The sequence below is a fragment of the Microcebus murinus genome, chromosome 15 (assembly GCF_040939455.1).
Source record: "Microcebus murinus isolate Inina chromosome 15, M.murinus_Inina_mat1.0, whole genome shotgun sequence".
NCBI classification, from domain to species: Eukaryota; Metazoa; Chordata; class Mammalia; order Primates; family Cheirogaleidae; genus Microcebus; species Microcebus murinus.
Genome location: NC_134118.1, coordinates 58203517 through 58213204, shown reverse-complemented (window position 1 = coordinate 58213204; position 9688 = coordinate 58203517). Strand labels below are relative to the sequence as shown.

At 42.1% G+C, this 9688-nt stretch overlaps 1 long non-coding RNA gene across 1 annotated transcript in view; it reads left to right on the top strand.

The window, feature by feature from the left end:
* The first annotated feature begins 1974 nt into the window (after nt 1-1974).
* The window catches only part of LOC142876409 (uncharacterized), a 105657-nt gene continuing 97943 nt past the window's right edge, over nt 1975-9688 (top strand). The window contains exon 1 of the long non-coding RNA XR_012923307.1: nt 1975-2492. This is a non-coding gene — a long non-coding RNA (uncharacterized LOC142876409). The remainder of the gene's footprint in view (nt 2493-9688) is intronic.

Sequence of the window (9688 nt, the reverse complement as noted above, 5' to 3'; positions counted from 1 at the left end):
TGATCAACAACTAAAGACATTTATGTTGGAAAAAAGTCTAATTCCAACAAGGGGGCAAAATTAGACAAAATGACTTCTACAATTTTGGCCATATTCTCCCATTCATCATAGCATTGATAAGGTAAGAGAATCTTATTTTTTCAATAATACAGGGCTTAGGGAAACAACAGTAGGAGAATCAAGGCTACGTGCTTTCTTAACTATCCAGGTGGTTCCTAGTCCTGGAGATCCAAACTGTGTGGTTCCCCGACCTTAACTTTCCACAGCTGGATGGTAATGCGCTAGGAGGAGCTGCCAACTTCCCAAAGATCATATGCGTCTATGGCACAGACATTATTGATATGCAGCTGGCCCTCTGTATCTGCAGGTTCTGCATCTGTGGATTCAACTAACTGCAGATTGAAAATGTTAAAAAAAAAAAAACCCACACTAAAAATAATACAACAAAAAATACAAATAAAAAGCAACAGTATAACTTTTTACATAGCATTTGCATTGTATTAAGCATTATAAGTAATCTAGAGATGATTTAAAAATGTGAGGAGGTGCATAGGTTATATGCAAATACTGTGCCATTTTATATAAGGGACTTGAGCGTCTGTGGATTTTGGTATCCATGGGGGTCCTGGAACCAGTTCCTCACAGATCCCAATGGATGGCTGTACTATTCTTGGCCCCTGTGGTTTTCTGTCTTTACCTATTTATTATCTTTTGAAGAATGGGCCTACCTTTGTGTATTCAAATCTCACTTATATGCAAATGACTTCAAAATACTCCTCTTCAGCTCAGGTGTCTCTCCAGGCCCCTCGAACCCAAGGGATCTAAAATTAAATGCACCATCTTGTATGTCTTGTAGACATTGTGCAAACATCTGCCCTAGTGCTTATTCTTATTTTCAGTGATGCAACCATTCTCTTGGCTTTTAAATCACTGGTGGTAGATACTTATTGATTTAAATCATTTTTCCAATGTGCCTATTTGGAAGAAGCACTGAATATGTGGACTAAAGCACTAGGAAAAATGATTTAAAAAGCTGGCATGAATAAGCTCCACTTAAACAAATGAAACTGGTTAAATACCCCATGCACTCATAGGAGAGCGCGCGCAGCTATGGGAGGGTTACAACCACACTGAGGGGCCAGGTGTGAGGGCCTGCAGGGATGAGGTCTGCCAGGAGAAACCATGCCAACCTCCAGTCCTCTAAAGGCCCTCCTGTAGAAGGATTAGGACTGTGGATCGTGGGAGGGTGTGGGGAGCAGAGCCAGCATCAGTAGGTGATGCAGGTGCACCAGTCAGGGCTCTGCAGGGCAGTGTTGCCAGTCTGAGTGTGGGCCGAGGTATGTATTCTAGGAATGGAACCTCACACAACTGTGGGAGGAGTGGGGGAAAGGAAAGCCCAGGATGGGGAGTTGGATGGTTGGAGAAGGGGTCATTCACTTCTGATGTGACCGAAGCACTGGCCTAGGCAGGCAAGTCAGAGCTTGCAGGAAAGTCTGAGCAATTGAGCCGTCCGGCTCCTGACGTGGGACAGTAGGGAGGGAGTGTGGGGTGTCTTTGGGAAGCTGTTGCCTCACTGAGGGTCTATGACCAGGTGACTAGTAAAGGGCCACTGCTGGCCAGCAGGACTAACAATTAGAAAGAGCTAAGTGGGGACTAGAGGGGAGCAAGGACAACTGGGACCCTGCAGCCTCCCCTGCATCTCTCTGTCACCATGTCTGATGATGAAGCCTGCACTTCCGTCCTGAATCTTGCCTGGGTTCCTTTTTGGAGATTCTTATCACAACCCCAGAGGGAAGGGAATTCTGGGAAATGCAATTGCCAGGCTAAGCAAGTTGACTACAGCACACCCTGCACAAAAAGGGGTGGACTTTTATGCAATAAAAGAAAGAAAAAGGTGGTTTCTAGAGTGTCCAAGTGTGAGATTCCTTTAGAGGTAGTGAGGGAATGACCACATGGCAGTGCCAGTGTAGACAGATTCAAGCATTGGGAATTTACTTCCCCTAAGGCTAAAAATGAACCATATGCTGCTACCATCAACTGCACCTGTTTACCTACATCTGTACCTGTGCACTCCACTTTTTCTTCCTCTGTCCCCCTCTATTTTCTATGAACTGGTTGTTAGATTTAGAGACCTGATCTCTTTCAGGCTACATTATTTATTTTAGCAAGAATAATCCAAAAGATGTGCCTAGAGTCTGTTGTCCCGCCGTTTGTGATGTTAGTGGCTACTTAATTCTCACCCCTTCCTCTGGGGAGAGCCAGACCTCTTACTCTCTTTGAATAGTAACCGAAACTTTGCAGTCCTGGCTGGAATGACTAGGCGTGGCCTAGGAAAACAGGCGTATGCACACGTTGCGAGCATGTCTATATCCACATTTGTGCGTTCCCACAGATGTGTTCTTGCGAAGATGAAGTGCTTTTGTGCTATTGCAAGGGAAGGCCTACAGCGACCTTCTCGATCAGCACCGCTGGATGCCAGCCCAGGAGACCAGGTAAGAGGAAGAGCAGGGCCTGCTGTGAGCGTGTGTACTGTAAACAGCGACACTCCCGAGAGTAAGCATATTATCCCGTATACTTTATTTTCATACTTTGTCTTTGTCCCGTGCCTCCTGGGGGATAAACCAAATCCCTGCATTTACACTTCCCAGCGAGGCAGGCGGGGACACGTGACCGGGGAGCAGCGCGGCCCGTGAATTAAGGGATCAGGCATTTGCTTTCATTGGCCCCGGTGCCAGCCCAGCCCGGGGACCTGGGCGAAGCGTCTTTGATGCTTTCGCTTTATGGAAGTCCATAAATGCAGTTTGGTGGAGATCATGCAGGACCCAACTAGTTCGGAAGCTAACTCACCTGTAATGTCTTGATGGAGATTTTCTGCAGCAGAGATGGAACAAACGTCTTTGCTGAGGTAGAAGAGCCAGGTATTACACTGTCTTAAACTGTTTATACTTGGAACATGTTTTTATTGCCTTCACAAGTTAAAAGGTTCTGGGTTTTTTTTCTTCTTCTCATTATTTCCTACGGATTTGGAATTATCCGCCAAAAGCAGCTGGATTTTTCTGCTTTATAGTTTCTCCGACACAAAACTTCCCAGAGCGATGGGGTCAACATGTGACAGGTAGCTGTGGGGGTCGGAAGGAACCTGGAGGCAGCTTTCAGGGAAACACTGAAACACCCCCCCCCCCCCCCGTAAAGAATCCTGCTTAAAGACATCCTGGCACACCAGAGACTCCTGGGATTGTTCATCTTTTTAGTTCAATATATATGAAGTTGCTACTTTTATATTAAAAAATGGTTAACTATTAGCTATTACATGTAGTTCAACCTCTATAATTTAAAGATGTGTTCAGCAGCTGCCCTTGGCATGAGTGGATCTGAGCTCCCATGAGTGTGAAGTTACGAGGGAATACAGTTAAGTGACGTTGTTACAAAGGGATGAGGTAAACACACTCTGGTGGAGAAGAAAATTAGAATGTCCTGATTTCCATCACAACCCTATAGTCCCCCAGTAGCTCTCTTCCCTAGCTGAGAGGGCTTTAAGGCGTACATCCCACTTCTCAAGGCTCTTAGATGCACATTAGAAGGTGATTTTGTCCCTTTGTGCCTGAATGTGGCCCTGCAAACAGAAGAAACGGAGTCGGGTGCCACCGGTCCCGCGGCAGTGTGGAGGGAGGTGAGCGAGTTGAGGCTGGCCCTCTGTCTGGTGGTGTTGCTTGGAGCTCTCTGCTTGGCTGGGGGTCACTGCTTTGGATCTTTGGTTATATTATTTCACCCAGAGATAATGGGACGAGGGCATATGAGTTTTAAATAATTTTTAAGAGACTAGGTATTACTTTTTGAAAGGTCGATGTGTGAATTTGCTATGCAAAACCTAACTTCTGGATGAATTTGACGTTTGGGTTGGCTGGCCACGGCATTCCCATTTGAGGAACCACCTTAGAACAGAAATATGGTACATACGACTTGAGTAAGTTTCACTGGATGGTCTTGAAAGCCCATATTTTTCCTAGGCATGCTATTCTCTGCAGTCATTTTTCTGCACTAAAAAGAAATACTTGCCAAGCAGGCACCGTACTTTAATTATCCCTGATGGAGGTTTTAGAGAGCGACTTTCGGTGACAGTGTCAGCAAAACACCACTAAATTTCTTTCTTTACTCTTTCTCTCCCACTTTTGTATTTAAGGTACCACTCCTCTGCTTGCATCATTATGCCACCAAATGATTTCATTCCACCACACTTCATGTGCAGCCTGTGTGTGTGTGTGTGATCTCAAAGAGTTGCTGAACTGCTCTAACCTCAGTTCCTTCATCTGTAAAAATACAAATAATAATAGCGAACTCCAAGGTTCCATGGGGGTTGAGTAGGGTAGATGTGAAAACACTTTGGGCTGAATACTTGGTAACAGGTGCTCAATAGAAGTTGGATTCTTTGCCCTGTCTTGCCTCATCTTCTTTGTGAGACATTATTATACACAGCAGGCACTCAGTATGCACAAAGTAGGTTGGTTTCATTTCAGGTGGCCACTTTCTTGATGATGTAGAGAGAACGCAATGTTGGTGGCCAATTGTCTCCAAATTGCATTGCAGGATGGGTTACTTTTGGGAAATTATCTTGTGAACCAATGTCTTTCAATATTTTGTATGTGGCAGCTACCATGAGAAAGAGAGAGAGAGAGAAAAAGAGAAAGCTCAATTATTTTTCTGAGGAGGGCAGTGGTTCTTGCTGGGACTTCCTTTGCCTCCTTAGCAGTCAGTGGCCAATTCCAACCACATTATGTGGATTTTGGTTAGTTAACCTCAGAGGATGGCCGTCTTGCATGTGGCCTCTATTTGAGGGTAACTTTTATGGGCTTGTAGTACTTTACGTACTGAGGTCACCACTCAGTGCTAGCATACTTTTAAATGGTTAGAGCCAATGAAAGCTTTTTGAAATAAATCTGTCTTGGGCAGTCTACAACAACTTCTCTTTGAGAGATAGGTGGTTTAAAAGCTAACTTTACTTTTTCTTGCCTATGGATTCTTTACCCATATTTTATAAGGCTAAGAGATTTTAACTTTTTCAAGCGCATTTGTGAAGATACAAAAATACAAGATAATGTGTGTTTGCAATTGCTTTACCAAGGTTTCAGAAGAAATAAAAACAAAACAATTAAGGAGTCTTTTTGTCAAAGGTCTGGAAAATACAATTTTTGGATAGATTTTCAGGAGACCTGTTTTGCATTAAAATACCAAATAAAACAAAATGATGGATTGTTTTGGCACCATTTAGATTGCGCTTATGTGATGAGAACTGTGCATAAAAGACAGCCAGTTATTGTCATAGTTGACAGATTTTTGGGTACTGTCTACATGTTCAGTATAGTAAAGTCCCAGGGGTCAGGAGATTTTCCAAAATTCTTATGCCAGGAACAACGCAAACTTTTGTTGTAACAGAGACTGACTTTATCTTTCTTGCTGTATAGACATCTATACGTTGTGGTCTTGCCTGGCATACCAAATTAGTTCCTGTGACTGTCTGTGTGATGTGTTATTATTACTGACATGGCTTCATTTTTATTTTTTGCAAGTTTGAAAGTTGCCTTAAAATATCCGTGAGATTTTAAAAGGAGGTGCAGAGGTTTTCAGGTGGAGCAGATAGCTCAGGCAGGAGAAAATGAGGCAGAGCATATCCTAGGAAAAGCAAGATGATGAATTTCATCAGAGTAGAGGTTATATCTTGGGTTCTCTGAGAAATAATAGTGGAAAGGTGTTTCGGTGACCTATTTGGAAGGCTTTGAGTTTAAGTATAAGGAACTGGTTCTAAATTATCAGGCAATGTGAATTCATTAAGGAGGCCATTGCAGTGATCTGGAGGAGAGGTGACAAGGCTTGGATTGGGTGGTGGTGACAACAGGAAACACATGGCAGATTGTTTTAATTCTGCCACATTACACTTTGTACACTGTAATGCAATATGACATATGGCACTTACAGGTCCTGCTTGTAAACCTACTAATAGAAACAACAGCAGCTTTACGTTAAGTTCAAGGTTAAGTGAAGAATAAATGTGTTCAAGAAATATTCATGTTTGTTAGGTAGCTGCAAGGAGAGGTTGCCACTACAGCTTCACATATCTGGGTAGAGATTTGACTCAAAGATGATTATTGAAGCCAATCAAGACTAACAACACATTATTCAGCACTTCACAGTTTTTAACATTTATCCCCCCACTCCTTAAAAATCTAATTTAATCTTTACAATAGTTCTGTAAGGTAGCTCTGAGGAACCCCATTTTGGTAGAAGCTGAGGCATAAAGGGGTTAAGTAATTTGTTCAGGGTATAACAGTGACAGAAACCAGATCGTGAATCCGTGTTTCTGGGGGTCCTGGCCACTTCCTGCTTCCTCAGCTGTACTTGGTGATCCATTAATTTGCAATGTAATGATTTTCTTTACTAATGTGGCCTGTTCATCATTTTCATCAAGGTAATGTTAAAAACCCACCAGCCCTCTTTATTTTCTACTTAAGATTCTAATGCCAGTATGAGAATTGCATCATAAATGACTTGCTCATTGCTGCTGGCATTGAGTTAAGGAGAGAATGTAGGCATGTTTGGATTAAACATATTTGAATGAACCCCTATAGCACTTCCAACGACAGGTCAGAACCTTTAAATGCTGAATAAATGTTAGTTGAACAGTGTTCCTGGGAATAAGAAAGATGCTTAGGAATGTGCCTAAAATGGAACATTAAATGATCCCCTAGTGGCTTGAGAGTCACTGTGCTTTGCTAAGTGCATCATTTATGGTAAAGCCTGGGGGGAACCTTAGCTCCTTGAGTTTTATTGTTTGTAATATTTGACATGTTATGTGAAGTAAATTGAAAGCATTCCTTGAATTGCTTCTTTCTAGTGTCTCCCATCTTTTTATTCAATGTATAGTTCTCAGGTTAACTTACAGCTCAATACAGTTTGACTTTCAGCTGAGCTCACAGAAATAGGATTCAGGTTTATCAGTCAGTAGCCTGAAGGAAACATCTGATAAGGATCTAATTTGATGATGAGATCCTGGACTTCTATCCTGAGCCTAGGCCAGAGCCTGATGCCATAATGGGAGGGTCTTGGGAGGGAGTGAGTCTGTGCTTCATGTGGGAGGAATGTTAACAATCTGTGGCCAGAAGGAGGACTGTGGCAATTTTAAAACATGGCTGTAGATTCATTGAGAGGTGGGTTCTTATCGTCTCTCCTTGAATCTGGGAGGGCTTATGACTGCTTCAAAAAGATAATTATGACAGAAATCATGCTATGTGACTTCTAAGTCTAGGTTTTATAAAACTGGGTGATTTCTGCTTTGTTCATTGCAACACTTGCTCTGGAACCCTGAACTGTCATGTAAAAATTGACTACCATGAGGCCATCATCCTGAAGAGACCTCCAGTAAGTGCTTTGGTTGACAATTCCTGCTGATCTCAGTCTTCCAGCCATCCCCATCAAGCTATAAGAAATGGAAGTGAAACTGCTGTGGACCTTTCAAACACAACCAATTACTGGTTGAATACTAACAAACAATTTGCATTAATGCCACATAAAACAGAAGAATCACCCAGCTGAGCCCTGCCCAAATTATAGATCCACAACATTGTGAGATATAATAAAATGGTTGTTACCCTAAGCCATAAGTTTGGAGGTAGTTTGTTATACAAACTGGAAATGGATAAGTGAAACAGAATTTGGTACCAGAGGTAGAAAAAAATTCAGAGAACTCCAGAAAAAGTTTTTAAGACTTAAATGGTTAAGTAGTTACCTGTGTGATGTCCAGGTGCAAAGAGGAATGTCCCTGCCAATCTGAAAACACCTGAAGGTGTATATGTGTGTACAGTGGTTACATAACACTTAAAGACCAACCCTAGAATGGATTATTATACAAATGATTTGTCTTCCTTATTTCTTGCCCTCCACAAGATAATATTCTAAATCCTTGCTATTCAGAGTATGGTCTGAGGGCCAGTAGTATTGGTATTACTTGGGAATTTGTTAGAAAAGCAGCATCTCCAGTCCCACCTCAGATTTTGAATCAGAACCTGCATTTTAGGAAGTTCTTAAGAGATTCTGATGCACATTAAAGCAGGAGGAACACTGACCTCAGCATTGCTGCTCACTATAGTCACTGCTTCTATTACTTACTGTCCTTACCACTAAAAACCAGAGGAGAGCTCCCACTTGTACCACGTGCTAGTGACTTACACATATTACTACATGTAATTCCATTTTCATAATAATATTGCAAATACATAGTATCCCCATTGTATACATGGGGAAACTGAGGTTTAGACTTTACAAAACATGTCCAAGGCTGCACAGCTAGTAAGCACTAATGACAAGAGTAGAACCCAGGACTATCTGTTTCCAAAGCCTGGTCACCATCAACCTCGAGGATTATGCATAGTTTATTTGGACGTTGACCCCCGCAGATGCCAGTAGGGGAGTGAGTAAATGAAAGAGATAAAGGTAGGAGCAGTATAGGGTGCATTGTTGAACCAGTTACCATCTGGGCAACTGGAGCCTAATCCCTGGGGTCTCTGGCACATGATTTAAAACATACTCCTCAGAGTTAATGCCCCGGGCAATGAGGGAGCTGGGGCATCTGTATACAGTCAGAGGTAAAGAGCTGCTTCTGGGGATGCTAATTCCCTGGTATTTCTGGGCAGCTGCACCTGTGGACAAAGTGGGCTCAGGTGCCCTTGGGCAAAGAAGTGCAGGTGCTGGCTGTTGAAGTCCAGCCAGGCTTAGGGTGTGAGGATGAGGCTGGGGCAGCAATAGTATCTGCTGTTCTTTGCTTTGTCTTTAATCTTATAGAAAGATTTCTTAGGAAGGCATTTTCCTCTTTATTTTTATTCCTTGGACAAAATATTGTTACAGAATTAAAGGATATATGTACACCAAGTTCTTATTCTTAGGAATACTGTCATGTTTTTCAGACATTAAAAGAAAATCTAAATAATGAAAAAGATCATTTCACTGTGTTCTCTAGCAGTGCTCATCTATACACATACGTATTATTACATTCTATTTTTTAAACTTAATGTATCATTGCCATTTTCTTGTGGCTGCCTAGTTTGAATGGGGAATTATGCATGGCTGCCAAACATCCCATTGTATGGCTATCACAGTGCATTGAGCAAGTCCTCTATTGCTGTATATTTAGGCTGAGAAATATATCATAAGGGGCACAAACATAAGAATACTTTTTTCAGGATGTGAATGCAATTCACTTTATTTCATGGTGACCGAGGCACTTCCACAAGGTTTGTTTCATTCAAGAAATATGCGCTGAGGAGCTGCTACATGCCCAGCTCTGTGTTGGGTATAGTGGGAGGATACAGATACAGACAGTCTTTGTCCTCCAGAAGACAAGCTTATTGTGAGGCAATTGGTGAAAAGTTAAATAGCAAACAAGAAGTGAAATACCATTAGAAGAAATGCGATGTGCTAATGGGTACTAAACTGGCGCCATGTTTTGATCAGCTTAGAAGTGTGGGTTATACAAAATGTCACTGATTTGTACCTTAGTATCTTACAATTCTATAACGTGTCTAGAATAGGCAGAATACCTATATCAATTCTAATGAGACTTAGGAATGGAAAGGATCTTGGACCTTTGCACATTCAACAAGCACTTATTTACTGAGAAGAGTCAGGAAGATGTGAACGCATA